This window comes from Cornus florida, unplaced genomic scaffold (genome assembly GCF_030987335.1).
Source record: "Cornus florida cultivar Cherokee Brave unplaced genomic scaffold, ASM3098733v1 CherokeeBrave_3.0.0_Hap2_Chr01, whole genome shotgun sequence".
Taxonomy (NCBI): domain Eukaryota; kingdom Viridiplantae; phylum Streptophyta; class Magnoliopsida; order Cornales; family Cornaceae; genus Cornus; species Cornus florida.
The window spans coordinates 76,760,910-76,781,265 of NW_026775571.1; the positions used below are offsets into that span (position 1 = coordinate 76,760,910).

The following is a 20,356-nucleotide window of genomic DNA, read 5'->3' on the forward strand; positions in this document are numbered from 1 at the left end:
TTTGAAAATCCTAGAGGAATGCATGTGATTGATGAAACCCCTCCTCCGAGTGGGCCGACTCATGAACAAGTTCAAGCTATCACCACCCTTCGGAGTGGTAGAGTGGTTGACAACAAGGTTGATGGAGACGCAAGTGAGAAAAACCCTCCGTTGAAAAATCCAAATTCAAGCTCTTCAAGTCCAAATCCAAGTTCTTCTTGTCCAAATACCATTCACGGAAGTCCCACGCATGTCACCCCAAATGTGGAAACTACTTATGAGCCAAAAGCTCCGTTCCCTCAACGTCTTCAAGAGTCGACACATTTTGGGAATAAGAATTGCAAAATTCAAGACATGTGGGAGGTCTTTAGGCAAGTAAAGATCAATCTTCCCCTCTTGGATGCTATCAAGCAAATTCCTCCCTATGCAAAATTCCTTAAGGATTTGTGCACTCAAAAGCGCACTTCCAGAAGTCATTTACCAAAGAAAGTGAGGTTAACTGAAAATGTTAGTGCGATCATTCAGCACAGCACTCCTCCGAAGTATAAGGATCCGGGTGCCCCCACAATCTCTTGTGTCATTGGTGACAACAAAATCGAGAGGGCCCTCCTTGACTTAGGAGCTAGTGTGAATTTGATTCCATATTCGGTTTACCTACAACTTGGTTTGGGAGATCTAAAGCCAACTCCGATAGTGTTGCAATTTGCTGATCGATCTATTAAGCAACCACGGGGAATTATTGAAGATGTGATCATAAAAGTGGACAAATTCTACTTCCCGGTAGACTTCGTGGTTCTTGATACAGAACCAGTCCATGATCCAAGAAAACACATTCCCATAATTCTCGGACGTCCTTTTCTAGCTACAGCTAATGCTTCCATTAACTGTAGATCCGGATTGATGGATATCTCTTTTGGGAATATGAATGTTAAGCTCAATATCTTCAATGCTGTGCAACTTCCTTCAGATGACAATGAGTGTTTTGAAATCACTATTGCTGATGAACACATTCAAAATCCAATCCCACCTCCTTCAACGGAGGATCCCCTACATGCTTGCTTGGTCCCTTTTGATTTTGAGGATTTTGGTGTGGACAAATCCATTCGGGAAGTCAACTCCTTGCTTGATATTCCATCACCATTTTCCTCTCCTTTATGGGAAGCACCAAATCCATCTCTATCGTGGGATTGTCTATCTCCTTCCATTTCTTCACCGGAGTTACCTCAACATTTTGAGGGTGAACCACCGGACAAAGGTAAGGAGAATGTTGACAAGTTGCTGAAAATTCTTCCAATCATTCTAGCCCAATCTAGAATCATTGTCCATGATACTCAACCTGTGAACAAACCATTTGAGTACAATGAGGTATATGACTTGGAGATTGCAAATATGGAAGGTCATAATCCTACCACTGTTAGTCAAAACAATGACATTCAACGAGCCTCCATAATCTCGAACAAGCAACACCTTTGCTTAAATCTGAAAATAAAAGAAGTGAGATTAAAAGCGATACTCAAATCCTCTAAGGCCAAACTTGTTTCTCTTCGGAAGGATCAATATCCCTCACCATTCATTGATCTAAGTTTGAGACCATATGAAGGAGGCAAGTTGCATACGGAGCGTTAAGGATCCATCTCTCCAATGGATCCTGATCCTGGTTCGTCTAGCTATCGACATTAAATTTAGCAAAGCAAGGGAAGAAATTCTTTCGATGTTCCAAGCTTCCCTACCTTCTCAAATTGCTCGTGCCTTGAAATTTTCTGGGAAATGGTTTAGAAAAGCCAAAAATTTGATTTTTCTGAAATGATCTTCAGTTGCGTTCCGCAATTTTAGACTGGCCTCTTAGACCTTCTCAGCTCTAATTTTCATTCCCGGAAATTTCCATCGCTTTCGAGCAAGTTCATAGGATCTTTGGCATGCAACTCATGTGCACAACCTCTCATTTTCAACGCATTGTTGGATCATGGTTCCCCAAAATTTTCCATGCATTGGAGATGAAATGCAAAGTTTGAAAATTTTTCATCTAGGCATTAGAAATGTTGAGCAATTCGACAATTTTTCCAAAAATTTTCCATCCATGCAGTGGAATGGACTGAATTTGCAAATTTTAAAATTTTTTCCATGCTTTAGAGATAAAGTGCTAAGTTTCAAAAATTTTCCATCCATGCATTGGATTGGAATTCTCTTGCAAGGCTTCAAAAATTTTCCCTACATTAAAATTCATTGCATGCATTCTTTCATTGCATGCATTCATTGCATGCATTCTTTCATCTCCAAGCCACTGAATTTCCATGCATGGACTCCATTTTGAACAACTTCCATTTCCATGTTGCTCACATTCCATATTCCATTGCAATAAATTCAACTTCTATGGTGCTCACTGTCTTGCATGTTTTCCCTTTCACTCATTGCTTCAGTCCTCACAGCCGAGCTCACCCCCTAGCCTACTGAGCCAATTTCGTGCCCTCCAAATCCCATTCAGATTGCTCCAAATTACCACACCAATTTTGCATGCTCACTGCCCAAGTTTGGAGTGCTCTAGCTTCCATTTGGATTGCTCCAAACTTCTCCACCATCATTCCGAGGCTGCTGGTTGTCTTTAGAGCACTCTAATTCCATTTTAGAGTGCTCTAAATGTGAACCAATCTCATCCCAAGCTACTGCCTTCATTTAGAGCACTCTAGCTCCCATTTGGAGTGCTCTAAATGTGAGCCACCATCCCTCTCGGCCTCACACCATTCAACCACCATCAACCTCACTTCACCACCCTCATCTCATCCCACCATGCATGCAACCCATAACTCACCACCATCAACCCCCCAACCTTCCTCATCTCTCTCGGCAAACCTCAACCTATCAAACCCACCCTCTCGGCATCTCCATCCACCACCCCAACTCTCACTCAACCTCATCTCCTCTCCTCGGCTGCCAACCCCTCTCCTCCACCAACTTCACAACCCAACCACCCTCAACCTCACCACCCCATGCAAACCCACCTTCACCTCCTCCACCTTTTTCCCCACTCTCCTCTAACCCAAGCACCATCATCAACCTCTCATCCACATCTTCCATTAACCACACATAATGGGCCTTGTGTTCTCCATTGTTGGGTAAGTGTCTACCCTCTTTTTCTTTCAATTTTTGATCAATGGAGGATGGGATTGCTTGTGTGAAGGATTTGTGATTGTTTGGGAGTTGTGTATTGCATTTGCAGGGCCAAATTTTTGGATTTTCTCATCTCTAATCAACCTTTGGCCCTCTTCCTTTTTGTCTTGCACACCACGTGTTTGACGAATTGCCTAAGCCAACTTTATCTCTCTAAATGCACGGCTTTTGGCATTGTTTTGTTTTCCATTTTACACTTATGACTCATGTGTGCCAATTTGTATTTTGTATGGATTTTTACCTTGCAATCACATTCGTCTTAGTGTTTTCATTTCTGTTTTGATTTTTTTTTCTTAAGAGACCTATGCTTTCACCTGTGTACATTAGTTCTGTCTTGATAGGTCTTCATGTCCAAGTTTGGGGGACGCCGTTGCGTACTCACATGGCTGAACATCTACGTCGTCGTCACTCCACTTGGTATTATTGTTCTTTTACCCTCTTTGCGCTTATTTTGATTTACTTGTCTTCTCACATTGAGGACAATGTGACATTCAAGTTTGGGGGTGCATTTATGTATTTTTGGTTTTACATTTTTGCTAAGCAATGATAATGGAATTTGAAACCTGTTGGAGATGAAAGCATATGTTTAAAACTTTGTGTATAGAAGCAGCTGATATTTTTGAAAATAAAGAAAATTTGAGTTGAAATGATCATGTAGATTCAAATTAGTCTGTATAAATGTCTCAATTAAATTCTCGCTGGATTTGACACTCTTTTAAGTTTCACAATGCACAGATGCACATTGGAAACTTAACTGTGAGGCATGCAACTTGATTGACCTTGACCTTGCCCTAGTTAATCTGATTTGATGAACCTAATGGATGAATACTTTTGGCATGAATCTAAAAAAAAAAAAAAAACTGAAAAGGAAAGAAAATAATGACCAGTTGACGTTCGTAGCCTTTCCAACTCGAGCTATTAAGCCCTAGGAGTGTCTCTACACTTAACACCCTAAAGCCATCTGGTTTGGGAGTTGTTGGCCTAACGCTTGCTACAAGGGTTGGTTAGAAAGCTTAAAGGACTTAAACATTGCACGGTCATTCAAAAAAAAATAAACTGGTAATAAACATGGTTCGTTGGAGTTCGTAGCCTTTCCAACTTGAGCTATTAAGCCCTATGGAGTGTCTCTACACTTAACACCCTAAAGCCATCTGGTTTGGGAGTTGTTGGCCTAACGCTTGCTACAAGGGTTGGTTAGAAAGCTTAAGGGACTTCAGCATTGCACAACCATTCTATGTTTCGCTTGAGTTACAATAAATTGTCAACAAGCAACAAAAGTTGTCTTGTAAATAAAATCATGCCTTAGGGACCTCATTTAAAGGGGAATTCAATGATTTGAAAACTTGCGCTTTGGAATTGGAAAAGAAAGTAAAAGCCGCATGTTGAGAATCTAATTCACTTTCACTGAAGCTAGAGTTGATTTCCATTCAAGAGATGATAATTGAGTTATTTATATAGACTTTGATGTTGATGCATGTATGTGGATATGTATTTAGCCAATTTTTGTATCAACGCTTCATATATGCAAGGTAGTCTTCCCAATGACCCCATCTCCAGCTCTTTTTCTATTTCAAGTTATTTTTTGAGCAATGTATATATCTTATTTTACCATGGATGATATTTTTGCAATAGCAAGCCCATGGTTGTCTTTTCATTAAATTTTTCATTGTAGTTTTGCTAAGGGACTAGCAAAATGTAAGTTTGGGGGTGTGATAAGCGCCGAATATTATATATTCAAGCGCCCTAAATTGCATTAGTAAAGTCCGTTGTATGTTAATTTATGTAGATTATCTTCATTTCTATGTTTTTATGCATTTTCAGGTCCATTTGCCAAAAAAGGAGCAAAATCAAGGCTTTGTGGAGTTTTGGCCATCAAAAGGCACAATTCTGAATTTCTGGCAGCAGTGGAGTCAGGACTTTGCTCACCATTTCGACCTTGTAAACTCGAGAACTGGACTTCCATTATAAAATGGCATATTTAGAGCTCTGAATCAGCTTTCCAAATCTTCAAGAAGTTCGTCATTCGGAGCTCGGACCAGAGAGTTATGGCCTTGTTACCAGAGGTGCGCAGAACTGCCTGGCAGCAATGAAATTCTGCCTTGATCTTCATTTTCGACCAATCATCCTTGAGAATTGGATCTCCACCAAAACATGAAGTTTTTAGAGCTCTGAATTAGCTTTCCAAATCTTCAAACGGTTCATCATTTGGAGTTTAGAGCACAAAGTTATGGCCGTTTTACCAAAGTAGGTCCGGGATGAGCAAACCAAGCATAGGGCATTCTGGCCAATTTTCGAGTGCTCGAGGCCTAATTTCGAGTGCTCGAAATTAGGGCAGATTGCTTCACGAGATCAGCAGTGGAGTTAGGACTTTGCTCCCCATTTTGACCCAGAAAGCTCGAGAACTGCACTTCCATCATAACATGAAAGATTTAGAGCTCTGAATTAGCTTTCTAAATCTTCAAACGGTTCATCATTCGGAGCTCGGAGCAGAGAGTTATGGCCTTGTTACCAGAGGTGCGCAGAACTGCCTGGCAGCACTGAAGTACTGCCTTTCTCCCCATTTTCGACCAACCAGACTTGAGATTTGGGTCTTCATCAAAACATGAAGTTTTTAAAGCTCTGAATCAGCTCTCCAAATCTTTAAACGGTTCATCATTCGGAGTTCGGAGCACAAAGTTATGGCTGTTTAACCAAAGTAGGTCTGGGCGGAGCAAGTGAAGCATGGGCATTTTTACACTAAATTCGAGCGCTCGAGGCCTTGCTTAGAGTGCTCGAATTTGGGGCAGAATTGCCTTCGGGAATTCTCATTTTGGCAGCCACTTGTGCATTGGTTTCCTCATTTTCTACTTACTTCTTTATGAGGTGGTTGGGGATGTTTTTTTGGAGGAGAGAGAGAGCTTTGTTGAAGGAGATAAGGCAAGGAAGGCCACACATATCATTATCCCATATTCTACAAGATTAGAGGAGAGAGAAGAGAGCAAAGGAAGAGAGTTCTCCAAGCTTGAAGAAGGGAGCACGAAAATGGAGGAGGTCTTCAAGCTTCTTCTTCATTCTAAGGCTCCAATGGGTAACTAACTCTTCTTCTAGGGAGGTGATGAAGTCCCTCCCTTGTAAGCATGTTCTAGTGTAGATTTTATTTTGGGATTTCAATGTATAACCTATGGTCTTTTCATGGTCTAGAGCATTTTGCTTCTTGTAATGGATCTTCATGTATTTTAATGATTATTGTTGAATTAATTATCTATCTTAGATGGTTTATTCTTTTAATCATAGTGCTTGCACTCTCATGGTGACAATGGTAGTGAGATCATGGAATAGTTTTAATGGCATGAAGTTAGAGAAATTTGATAGTCCATTGCTTAGGTTCCCCCTTTGATGGTCTATTCTTGATTCCTACTTTATGTGCTTTTATCATTCAATTAAGGGCTTGATAATCTTTGGCTTAGGGAGCATGTTGAAGACTACACCCTAGTTTAGGTAGTTTAAGCATGTATTTCTTTGATGGATTATTCTTGTTTTTGATTCAATGACCCTCTTGAGGATATTATAGCAACCAAGGGTTGTTATGTATCATGACCATCGTTTATGTTGATTTCCCGAATTTAAATTTAGCCTAGCATGTGTATAGGGATGGAGACGGATTCACTTCCTTAGTTTCTCTTACTCGTATCTTATCTCGCTTCAATTATTGTAAGTTTCTATTTCATGCACTTCACATATTCAATTTAGTGACAAACAAACAACTCCTTATTTCCCCTTCATCATTCTAAGAACGATTCTAGACATTTAGGTTGCCTTAGACTAGCGCAGTCCCAGTGGTTCGACTTACCCGACCAATAGCCCTATTTTACAATGATTCGTGCTATTGCGAAGGTTGATGTTTAATTGACCAACCGATCAGTGAACTAACTCAAGTTTCTGAGATCTTTGCCACTCTTCTTGAAACTAACCTCTTTTGCTTGCCCATCACGCAACTCTCACTGAAGTCACTATCAATTGCCCGTATGTCTGGTAGTTTCCCTTTGGAGTGCATAATCTTGAGCCCCCTTTCACTCATGTGACCTAGTCTTTGGTGCCAAAGGTTGTGATCTTCTCTGTTTTTTGCAACTGTTATAGACCCACAAGCACTGGTAGTTGTGTAGAGAATGCCAGATTTCTTACCACGTGTAATGGTCATAGCGCCTCTGGAAACTTTTCACGAGTCTCCATTGAAGGTTACAACAAAACCTTCATCTGACAATTGTCCTTCCAAAATCAGATTCTTCCGCAAGTCAGGGATGTGTTTCACATCCTTTAACTTCCAAGCTGACCCATTCAACTTGATTTGCACTTCACCCTTGCCAATGACGTTGATGAATGCTGAAAAGTGCGCATTTAAACCCCTCAGGTTTAGGTATTCTAGGACCTTTATCTATCTTATTTTCCCGCCTTAGATTGATTTCGTGTTATTTCCATTTTTAGGTACTTATTCCCAAAATAAGTTAACTCAGCCAAATAAGAGCAGAAATGAAGCAATTCTGGGATGAATCAAAGAAATGAGCAAAGTAGAGCAAAAGGAAGCAAAAAGGTGGAATTTCAGCAACTTCGATCGAACTCCAAAAAAGTTCGATCGATCCAACTTCAATCGATCTCAGCACTTCAAGATAGATCCAGGCCATGATGTCATTTCCAGAGATCCCAGAAGTTCGATCGATCCAACATCATTCTCTGATCGATCGAACATTACTGTCCTTATCCACATGTCAAATCTTATCCAACTGTACCACCCTACCAACCACTTTTGTCCTTTTCCCAAAAATATCTTCAAAATATCTCAAATTTGTTTTTATCCAAAAGGCACCGCCATTAAGGATCGATCCAACTTTAGTTCGATGGATCTCAACCATGTTCGATCGATCTAACCTCAAGTTCGATCGATCGAACTTTCCAAATCCGGAGAAAATCCAAATTCCAGCTCATTAAAAGTTGTCTTATATCCAATCATTGAGGAATATTTGGTGTACGAGCCCAGCTCATTTAGGGTGATTTTTGACCTACCTATATAAGGAATATGAGCCACTTTTCAAAGAGAGAGACACATATATACTTGGAGGCTAAGATAATTAGAGGAGGAAGAGGCTAGAGACACAAGCTTGGAAATCTTCCATTAACCAAGAAGATGAGCAATCTCTACCATGGAGTTAGCCCTTGAGGGTTGGGAGACATCATCCATGAGTGGCTAGACATCTTCTTGGGGCTAGAGTTAGCTCTAAGCATGCTTTCTACATCTTGATTTGTGTATTTTTTAGGGGATTTGTATTGTGATACATGTTTTGACACTTTTATATATATAGATCTTCTTTATTCAATGATTTGTATGGTTTAATGCTTCTAATTGATCATTTCATTCTATCCATATGTCTATGTGTGCTAGAATAGATGTTCATGTGTTTGTCTCTATTTCTTGTGCTATTGATGCATGTCTATGTGTATTAATGCTATAGATCTAGAGGTTGTCAAGACAAAGTGCTTAATGAAATGTTCTTGTGGTTTATTTGATGGTTCATACTCATTTCTTGATGGATTGTACCTCTCCCTTAGTTTAATTAGTTTAATTTCATGTCATTAGCTTAATTGTAGTGTAATTTTAGTTTAGATGTTAAATGGGAGGACAATCCATGCTTGTTGTTTGATATTCCATACTTATGAATGCAAGTGGCATATTTCTCTAATTTTGTGTTGTGTTTGGATTATGAGCTTAAAGAGAAATTAATGGCTTAGTTTGGTATGTTGTGTTATTCATTGAGTTGTCTAGACAATATATGCTTAATTGGTCATCCATACTTGTTGAAACAACCACACACACACCATTATTACAATATATGTTCCCCCCCTCATTAATCATTCATTAAGGGTGTAGAAGAGTTGTGCTTAGTGGTGATCTCTAAACCCTAAGATTTCTCTCTCTTATTTTACCTTTATTGCATTATTGCTTACTTTAGTTAAATTGCATCTTAGCTTAATTCAACCACCAACCAATCCTTTGATCACTCGACTTACTAACCCTAATTTTGATTCTGCAACCTTTTACAACCCTCACAATCCCTTGGGACGATCCTTACTTGCCCTAGCTATATTTTTAGTGAAAGGTAGTAGTGGCAAATTATAAATGTAGAACTTGTCCACACTCATCTTAGTCCACCTTTTGCTAATGCAAATTTGGCCGCACACCGAGCGATAGGACCAAGTTTTTGGCGCCGTTGCCGGGGATTGATTGATTGGCAACGTTATATTTGTGGAATCAATTAGGAATTAGTACTCTTTTGATCGTGTCTTTACTTTATTTTTATTTTGGTTACTTATTGTGTTGGTTCTTGTTTGACTAGGATCATTGAGCAAGAAGGTCAGTAAAGGAACATCCAAGTAAAGGAGCTAAGCAAAAGCAAGGAAAAAGGCTAAATTCTAAAAAAATTGCTAAGCTAGAAGCTAAAATTTTGGAGTTGGAGTGCTCTAGGACCTTTGTGAGATTTTTCTAACTCAATCTCTAGTTAAATCATCGGCCCGCGTGGAGGCTTGTATTTCAATTCTTAGATAAATCGTGAGCCCACGTGGAGGCAATTTACTTTTCTTTGCATGATTGTTCAAGCATGGGAGTATGGGATCATTGTATGTGGAGGAAGTTTGTTGATTGTTGATTTGTTGTGAAGGTGAAGTGTTTGTCATTATTGCTTATTTGTGTTGCATTGTGCATGTATGGTCGTAGGTCATTAAATCATACTCTTATCCCTCCTAATTTGCATCTTGAATCCATTATTCGTAATCTTAGGGGAAGAGGTAGTTCTCATCACTCCATTTCGCCAATGGAGGATTTGAATGACGACCATGTGGAGGACCTTGGTCACATAGACCAACAAGGTATCCTCCACTCCAATGTGCATCATGATAACATGCAAGTACCATTAGGCATACTAAGGCCATTCATTCATCTACCACAATAACAAGGCCAAGTTCCATTGGGAATGCTAAGGCCAATCTATGCTCCACAACCACCCATCATTCAAGGCAATCAAGGTGCCCATGTTGCACCTCCAATTACTAATCCTCCCCTTGCTTTAAGAGATCACTATGTGCCTAATGAATACAATGTACCGACATGCATTCAATTGGCACCATTTAGAGCACACCACTATGAGATCAAGCCACAAACCATTCAAATGCTTCCTAACTATTGTGGACTTCCAAGTGAAGAACCTTACAAGCATTTGGATGAGTTTCTTGAAGTATGTTCCACCGTGAAATATACGGACATGCCGAAAGATGTCTTAAGGCTTAAACTTTTTCCATTCACCCTAAAAGACAAGGCAAAATATTGGTTTAATAATCTTAGGCCTTTTTCAATAACTTCTTGGATAGAAATGCAACAAGTGTTTTTGAAGAAGTACTATCTAGTTTCTAAGACCAATGTCATGCGAACCTCAATTCGAGAGTTTTCACACGGGGATGGGGAAACATTTTATGAAGCATGGGAATGCTTTAATGAATTGCTTAGGAAGTGCCCACACCATGACATGCCCAAATGGCAATTAGTTCAATATTTCTTTGAGAGCTTATCGGACAATCATAAGGGCATGGTTGATGCTTCCATGGGTGGCTCTTACATTGACAGGCATGAGGATGACGTGTGGCGTCTTTATGAGAGCATGAGTGAGAATTCTTTACATCGAACTCTATCTTCTAAAAATGGTAGGAATTCAAGTGGAAGGAAGAGTGTTGGCTTACATTAAGTCGACCATTCCAATGAAATAGCCGCAGAGATGCAATCATTATCTCAAAGGTTCGATCAATTCTTAATCAACCAAAACTCGGCAAATCAAGTATCTTCCATCCCTAACCATTCCCATCATGCATCTAATGAGACATGTATGAATTGTTCAAGTGTTTTACATTCTACTTCCAAGTGTCCCCATGGACATGTGCAAAATGAGCATCATGAACAAGTCAATGCAATATTTGTTAATCAAGGGAACAATCCTTATGGTAATCACTACAATCCAAGTTGGAGGAATCACCCGAACTTTTCTTGGAAAAACCAAGGGGAAGGCTCAAACCAAGGATTTAGATCATTTCAATCACAAGGAAACCAATTCTCTAATTCTCATTTTCCTCATCAACCATCTTATTCTCAAGGAAATTCTAGGAGTCCCGCTTTGGAAGAGAAAGTTTTAACCACTTTAGGCACTTTAGAGGCTAACACTCAATTAATTCATTCTCATTCTCAATCATTGCAAAGCTAGAAACCCAAGTAGGGCAAATAGTTAACACTTTAAATGCTAGAAAGAAAGGGAAAATGCCTTTGAATGCCCCACCAAAGCAACAATGTGTTGTGGAGACTCATTCCTCATCGGAAGGTCATACAATAGAGCATGTCAATGCGGTGACAACCTTGAGAAGTGAGAAGATTGTGGACAACCAAGTGGGTATGTCCAATGAAGAGAGTGAACCGGTGCAACCCAAAGTTGACACCCGTCCCATTCACATCCTATTCCTCCTTCATTACATATGCATGATTTTTCAAATGAGAATGTGTTGAAAAGTGATTTGAAAAGTGATTTTGAAAAGAAAGATTTGCAACATGATTTCAAAACTTCTTGTGTTTAAGAGACTTCAAAGAAAAATTGTGAAAAGATTTTTGAACCAAAAGCTCCATTTTCGGATGCTTTAAAAGGATCCATTTCAAATGACAAGCAAAAGGCCAAAGCAAATGAAATTATGGATGTGTTTAGGCAAGTGAAAGTGAATCTTCCACTTTTAGATGCAATTAAGCAAATTCCGGCTTATGCCAAATTCTTGAAAGACTTATGCACCCAAAAGAGGAAGAACAAAAGCCAAGCACCTAGGAAAGTGGTCTTAATTGAGCAAGTAAGCTCAATTTTGCAACATAACACTCTTCCAAAGTTTAAGGACCCCGGTTCACTTACCACTTCTTGCATCATTGGTGACCATGTCATTAATCGGGCTCTTCTAGACCTAGGAGCGAGTGTTAACCTTCTTCCATACTCGGTGTATGTCAAATTAGGCTTAGGAGACTTGAAACCAACGTCGGTGGTTTTGCAACTTGCCGACCGATCCATCAAGAAGCCTAGGGGTATCATTGAGGATGTCTTGATTGAAATTGATAAGTTTTTCTTCCCCGTTGATTTTGTTGTCATTGACACTGAACTGGTCCCAAATCCTAAGAGCCAAATTCCCGTTATCCTTGGCCGTCCTTTCTTGGCAACCATGAATGCCAACATTAATTGTAGGACGGGGATAATGAAGATCTCATTTGGCCACATGAAGGTGAAGTTGAATATTTTTAATCTAACCCCGAATTCCTTTGACAAACATGAAGAAGTTAATGTTGTGGAGAAATGTCATAACCATGAATGTGAAGGAATTGAGTTTTTGTGCGAGACCAAAGTTTCAAAAAGTCCACCTTCAACCTTGAAACCAAAGAAAGGTGTTTCAAAATCTTGTTTTGAAAGGGCATGGAAGCCCAAAGATCATTTTGACCAAGGACCAAGAAGTTCCTTTGAGCCTAATCCAACAAGTTCTCTAGGAAACCATTTGTTGGGTGAAGCTCAAGGCATCCATCACCCCATTAAGGAGGGGATGCACTACAAGATGTTTGATCCGGGCTAAAAGAGCCTAACGTCTTGCTAGAGACGTTAAAGACTAGCAAAACATTTCGCAGGGTGTCAAAACCCTATTCCTCCCTCATTTCTATCTTTAATTACATTTCTTGTGAAGTCTAGAAATTGGCTTAAGGTTCATATACATTGCTAGGAACTGTGATTAGGCTTGCATGCACTTTTATGTTGAAATTGAGCATTTTGTCCAAGTTCGATCGATCGATCGATCGAACTTCCCACTTATATCAAACCTGCATCCAAATCACTCTCTGTCCAATCGTTCAAAGGTTTCCTGCATAAAATAGCTCTCTGTCCCATCATTCAAATTTGATCCTAGATCGATCTTCACTTTTTTGATCGATCCAATTTCTTGTTCGATCGATATGTAGTGTCAAACACTTCGAATATTTTTGAACCCAAAAACCTGCAAACTTTTGCTCTCTGTCAGATCGATCGAACATTTGTTCAGATCGATCTCAGTTCTGAAATTTGATATTTTAACTTTGTTTTGACTTTCATATTTTAAAAAAAATAAAATCCAAAACATTTTCTATTTTTTTTAAGTTTTAGTTTATAATTTTTAAATTTTTAAATTTTTCATTTTTAATTTTTAATTTTTCCAAAAAGAAAAAAAAATACCAAAAAAAATAAAATATCCCAAAAATTCAAAAGGTGAGATCGATCTTAGTTCGATCGATCTGAGACTTCAGTTTGATCGATTGAACTGGTTCGACATTGTTTTTTAAAAACAGATCTAGGGTTATTAGATTGATCCCTTAAGATCTATCCAACAACCCACCCTTCGTCCTTCATCACTGCACCTCTCTTCCCCACCTCCTGCGACCTTCCTCCGGCATCCCGAATCTCTCTCTCTCCTCTCGGGGTCTTCATTCCATCTTACTCCCATCTTCTCTCCCGTTTTGAGGTAAGATCCGAACCCCATCCTTTCATTCCAAGCTTAGACTTCATCAATCCATGTGTTAAATGTTAGATCTAAGGTGTATGATGATGATTTGTTGCCATTGTTGCCGATTTTGAGCTTTTTGTATATATGTGTATATATATGTATATATAGTTGTATATGTTTTTGATATTTTTGATTTTAATTCTATTTTGGGGGTCACGGGCCAATCCAAGTGACCATTGTTGATGCTTTGTTATGTAGAGGGGCCCAAAAACCCATTTGTGAGGCCCCCGTGCCATTCACGTCACAGATCTTTGACTGTCCACAATCTCACTCAGTTCGATCGATCGAACGTTTTCCCCAGTCGATCTGGTGAGATCGATCTCACTAATTTTCGATCGATCGAAGTTTCTTTTGTCAGATCGATCTCACATTTTTGTGATCGATTGAACTTCATAGATTTGCTATATACACTTCATAGGTCATCTATTGTGTGCCATGCCACCTTATATGTGCCAATGCCTATGTTTTCCACATTGGACGCATTTCATACTTATCCTGTCTAGCATGTTTCACATCATTATTTGTCACTTGCATAGATTCATGTGCCTTACCAGTTTTGTCTATCTTATTTGACATACATGATTCTATAACTGTGCTTTATATTCTTTATTCTGGCACTGACTTCCATTTGAATTTTTTTTTTATAAACTATGGCTAGAGTTAAGACCGTAGCTCGCGAACACTATCACAGTGGAGATAGACGTAGACCCGATCAGACCGGTCCATCTCGTGTCCAGGATCCCATCCCTGATGACACTCAGAGGAGAGTCCGACAGCGGACAGAGGAGCTAACAGAGCCCTTACATGAGCCTACTCCACCTCAGTCTCTAGCTGACAGTAGGCCCCAGTCTTCTCCTGAGGCATCTTATTCCCAACAAGCTGATGCTGAGACTGCACATATTCCATCTCCACCAGCTCAGCCAGCTCTTGATCTAGACCAGCCATTGCCGAGATACTCACGCCTTAAGGTGGCGCATAAGTCATTCTTTGACCTCGACTATTTTTCCCGGTCGGTACTGACCCAATCGGCATATGATGATATTTTTCGCAGGGGCATCTCAGCTACCCTAGCCCCTGTCACTTACCCGGTATACCCGAGGCTCGTTCGGATGTTCTACCAGAACATCTGGCCTGCCCCGCGTAACCTGGAGGAGCTGCGGACCACCATTGACGGCTACCCGATCAGGATTACCGTCGACACATTATCCAGATTCTGCCAGTGTCCGTATCTCTGCCCACTAGATCTTCAGGAGGCCTATTTTACTCTCTACAGGCCTACCTATGCCGGCATGGCTGTCTTTCTTATAGGCCACTATGCTGCTGGCGAGACCTTCGCCACCCAGACCTATCTTCCAGACAATTTATGGTTTTTCGATTCGGTGCTATACCGAAACGTCTTCATGTCCGGCCACAAGATCCAGCGGCGAGACGATTTTCTTACAACTTTATACGACTTTTATTTAGGGCATTGGCTGTCCATTCTTTCTCTTATCTGGTGGGTGATGAGGAAGCTGTATGATGATTATATTAGCAGGGAGCGGCCCAAGCAACCCAAGTTCCTCCCATTCGGCCACCTCATCACCCAGATTTTACGCAATTAGCACTATCCCTTCCTGCCACGGGAGCGCCCTAAGAGAGGATCCTGTTCCTTCAAGAAGAAGGACTGGGAAAAGAGCTACAACGCTATTATAAGCCAACTCCAGGATGACGTGGTAGTGGCGGCAGAGGAGTTAGAGGCTGAGGAGGCAGTAGCAGCAGACCCGGCAGCGGATGATGTACCAGTCGATCCGACTGCTGTGCACATTGATATCGATTTGGAGCAGTTTGCCAAGGACACAGGGTAGCACTCTCCAGCTGGGTCACCCATACACTTCCAGGAGCAGACTCAGTATCATTATTCTTCAGATCCATCACCTGAGGCTCCAGACCACATACCCAGCTTTGGAGAGCATCTTCAGACTCTGGAGGACTCAGTGGCATCCATCAGAGCTGACATTGCTTCCCTCCGCACGGATGTTATGACCGCACTCCGAGACCTATCCAGAGATATCCGTGGAGCCTGCCCTGCCCATCCTGCCTCATCCACCTGATATTCCCAGTTCTTTTTCTTTTATATATTTGATCTTTATGATACCTGCTACATTTTTGTCACTGTATATTATTTTTACAACCGGCCTGTCGGCTTTAATTTTATGATGTACTATGCATTTTATCCTGTTTTATTTATGCTTTCTTTTGGATGTTATACTCTTCTATTGATATATCTGTTTGTGATTGACTCCATCAGATGCATCCCAGTGACTTCAGTGAGAGAGAGTACTGCCCAAAATTTTCAGGACCACCTTTATAACTCTCTCTATTTTCAGTTGTTATCCCATTTACACTTGCATGTCCACTGTACACTGTGATTATCCCTTTTGTTATCTGATAAGTTTTATCTAAGTGCCAAAATTTTAGGACCATAGTTAATCCCAAGTTTGGGGGGGCTATGCCACCTACTTTGGATACTTTTGTTCAGGCTATTCTTTGCTATAGTTGCACTGGTATACTCTTTCCTTTTGTTCTCTTTGCACATTGAGGACACTGTACCATTTAAGTTTGGGGGTAATGGTGCTTTGCAGTGTTTGTTTTTAAATTCAAAATTTTGAGCATGACTTGTGTATTTGAGGGATTTTCTATGATTGGTCCATGATTAGATATGATTTTGATCTTTTGAAGACTCTATTGCTTAAAATTTAAAAATTGTTTGACTTGAGAGTCCAATACTCCTTGTATGCCTTGTAGATGCCATTTAGGAGTAATTTTTTCAAAAGATTGATATCTTGCTTGCATTTGTGGTAAACATCATCCTAATTTTGTGATTGTTTTGAGATTCACTCTAGTATTCTACACTAGCACAGGCACACACTAGCATTCATTTGTGGGGTACATGCTTTGTTGATTATTGAATTGGTTATATCCTAATTGGGCTAGTAGTGCATTGAAACAACCCCTTTTCACTAAGTAGTCGGGATTCTACCCTCATCAAGCACTGAATTTCTTGTGTCAAAAGGTGGAGGGCCCAGACTCTAGGTTAATAATAACTTGAAAAAAAAAAACAAAAAAGAGAAAAAAAAAAGAGAAAAAGTTGCAAAAGCAATAAAAGTAAGGACTTCTCCCAAAAGGTGAGAAGTGGGAAATGATTAGATGGAGGTTGTTTTGATTTGTAACCTAGTTGATTTGAGCTTATAAGTCCGTAGGGGTGTTTGAACGCCTAATGCCCTAAAGACGTCTAGTTTGGGAGTTATTGACCTAACGCTCGACCTCATGGATCGCTAGAAAGCTTAATAGATCAACACATTGCACCATACTTCCATCTTTGATCCTTAGGGTAGTTATGAAAAAAAAATAAATAAATAAAAAAAATCGAGTGGAAAGAATAAGCGCACCTAGAGCAATAAAGCTTTAATAAAAGATCCACTCTTTATTTTGATGATCGGTACTAGATTTGTGTGATAGTTTGAAGGTAAGGATGTGGTCATTTCTTTAGTTGGCTTAGATAGCAACGCACTTGATGCTAGTCCACTCAAAAAGGATTCTTGAGTTGTTTTGATTTTCATGATCATTTTCTTGATGTGTGGAGGACCATACTTGCTTGCTTAATGCTAAAATTTTGGGAGATTGCTTATAAATGTTTGGAAACATTGCATACTTGAGGTAGTTTTCTCCCAATCCTTGTTTGTAATATTGGTGCCTTTTTAGTGAGATTGAGCTTGATGTTTGTGGGTATCATTTCTGGAAACCCTCACGAGACTTCATTCGTCTACTAGGGGTAACCTAGGGGTTTAAAAGGCTTGTTATATGTGCTAAATGCAATCGTGTTCCCTATGAAAGTGGCGCTATCATTTCATTGCTTTCTAGATTCATAGTTGTATAGTTGTTCATTTCATTCATTTACTTTCTAGTTTATTGCTAGGGACTAGCAATATTTAAGTTTGGGGGTGTGACAAGCGCTGAAAAATGCGCATTTAAACCCCTTAAGCTTAGGTATTCTAGGACCTTTATCTATCTTATTTTCCCGCCTTAGATTGATTTCGTGTTATTTCCATTTTCAGGTACTTAGCCCCAAAATATGCTAACTCAGCTAAATAAGAGCAGAAATGAAGCAATTCTGGGATGAATAAAAAAAAGGAGCAAAGTAGAGCAAAAGGAAGCAAAAAGGTAGAATTTCAGCAACTTCGATCGATCTCCAAAAAGTTGGATCGATCTGACTTCTATTGATTTCAGCACTTCAAGATAGATCCAGGCTATGATGTCATTTCCAGAGATCCCAAAAGTTCGATCGATCCAACATCATTCTCTGATCGATCGAAAATTCCTGTCCTTATCCACATGCCAGATCTTATCCAGCTGTACCACCCTACCAACCACTTTTGTCCTTTTCCCAAAAATATCTTTAAAATATCTCAGATTTGTTTTTATCCAAAAGGTGCCACCATTAAGGATCGATCTAACTTCAGTTCAATAGATCTCAGCCATGTTCGATCTATCCAACCTCAAGTTCGATCGATCGAACTTTCCAAATCCCGAGAAAATCCAAATTCCAGCTCATTAAAAGTTGTCCCATATCCAATCATTGAGGAATATTTGGTGTACTAGCCCAGCTCATTTAGGGTGATTTTTGACCTACCTATATAAGGAATATGAGCCACTTTTCAAAAAGAGAGACACATATACTTGGAGGCTAAGATAATTAGAGAAGGAGGAACCTAGAGATACAAGCTTGGAGATCTTCCATCAACCAAGAAGAGGAACAATCTCTACCATGGAGTTAGCACTTGAGGGTTGGGAGACATCATCCATGAGTGGCTAGACATCTTCTTGGGGCTAGAGTTAGCCCTAAGCATGCTTTCTACATCTTGATTTGTGTATTTTTGAGGGGATTTGTATTGTGATACATGTTTTGACACTTATATATATAGATCTTGTTTATTCAATGATTTGTATGGTTTAATGCTTCCAATTGATCATTTCATTTTATCCATATGTCTATGTATGCTAGAATAGATGTTCATGTGTTTGTCTTTATTTCTTATGCTATTGATGCATGTCTATGTGTATTAATGCTATAGATCTAGAGGTTGTCAAGACATAGTGCTTAATGAAATGTTCTTGTGGTTTATTTGATGGTTCATACTCATTTCTTGATGGATTGTACATCTCCCTTAGTTTAATTAGTTTAATTTCATGTCATTAGCTTAATTGTAGTGTAATTGTAGTTTAGATGTTAAATGGGAGGACAATCCATGTTTGTTGTTTGATGTTCCATACTTATGAATGCAAATGGCATATTTCTCTAATTTTGTGTTGTGTTTGGATTATGAGCTTAAAGAGAAATTAATGGCTTAGTTTGATATGTTGTGCTATTCATTGAGTTGTCTAGACAATATATGCTTAATTGTTCATCCATGCTTGTTGAAACGACCACACACATACCATTATTACAATACATGTTTCCCCCCTCATTAATCATTCATTAAGGGTGTAGAAGAGTTGTGTTTTGTGGTGATCTCTAAACCCCAAGATTTCTCTCTCTCTTATTTTACCTCTATTATATTATTGCTTACTTTAGTTAAATTGCATCTTAGCTTAATTCAACCACCAATCAATCCTTTGATCACTCGACCTACTAACCCTAATCTTAATTCCGCAACCTTTTACGACCCTCACAATCCCTTGGGACGATCCCTACTTGCCCTAGCTATATTTTAAGTGAAAGGTAGTAGTGACAAATTATAAATATAGAACTTGGCCACACTCATCTTAGTCCACCTTTTACTAATGCAAATTTGGCCGCACATCAGGCAACACGACCAGACACTGCAAGGCTAGTCATCACCAAGATACACCTTGCCAAGGTTACTCGGTTCATAGCTATTAAATAGCTTTTTGTTTGAGGTGCCATGAAACGATGTGCCAGAATCTAAAACCCATAACTCCGCCTTGCTCTCCAAAGAGCATATCAATGCATCATCTGATTCTTCTGAGACAAAGTTTGCTTTAGTTTTTCTTTCGGTTCCATTCTTTGGAAGTCTACAATTAATACGGTAATGTCCCTTCTTTCCATAATTCCAACACTCAACATCACTGAGATCTATTGAATTCCTGAAATTTTGAGACTGTGTCCTTCCATTCCTTGACTTGGATCTGCCTCTGTTTCTATTACTGTTGCCCTTCTTCTTATTTGAACCCTTGCCTCTGCTTTCAACATTCAACGCCAAACCACTGGTGGAAACCCCTGTTGTTTGCTTTCTAATTTCTTCAGTCAGAATCATGCTCACAACTTCATCAAACTTTAACTTAGTCTTCCCTGTAGAGCTACTGATCGCTGTAACTGTGCCACTCCAACTCTCAGGTAACTGCCTTAGAATTAGCAGTGCTCGGACCTCGTTTTTGAAGTAAATATCAACAAACTCTAATTGCCCAACTATCTCGTTGAACGCATTTAGATATTCGTTGAACTTACCACCTTCGACTATCTTCATGTTGAACAACTTCTTGATAAAGTGCACCTTGTTTATTGTAGAAAGCTGTTCATACATACTAGAAAGGGCTG

At 39.6% G+C, this 20,356-nt stretch overlaps 1 pseudogene; it reads right to left on the reverse strand.

Annotated features, from left to right (window-relative positions):
• Positions 1 to 10,594: 10,594 nt before the first annotated feature.
• Positions 10,595 to 10,693, reverse strand: LOC132283583 (small nucleolar RNA R71; annotated as a pseudogene).
• Positions 10,694 to 20,356: the final 9,663 nt, after the last annotated feature.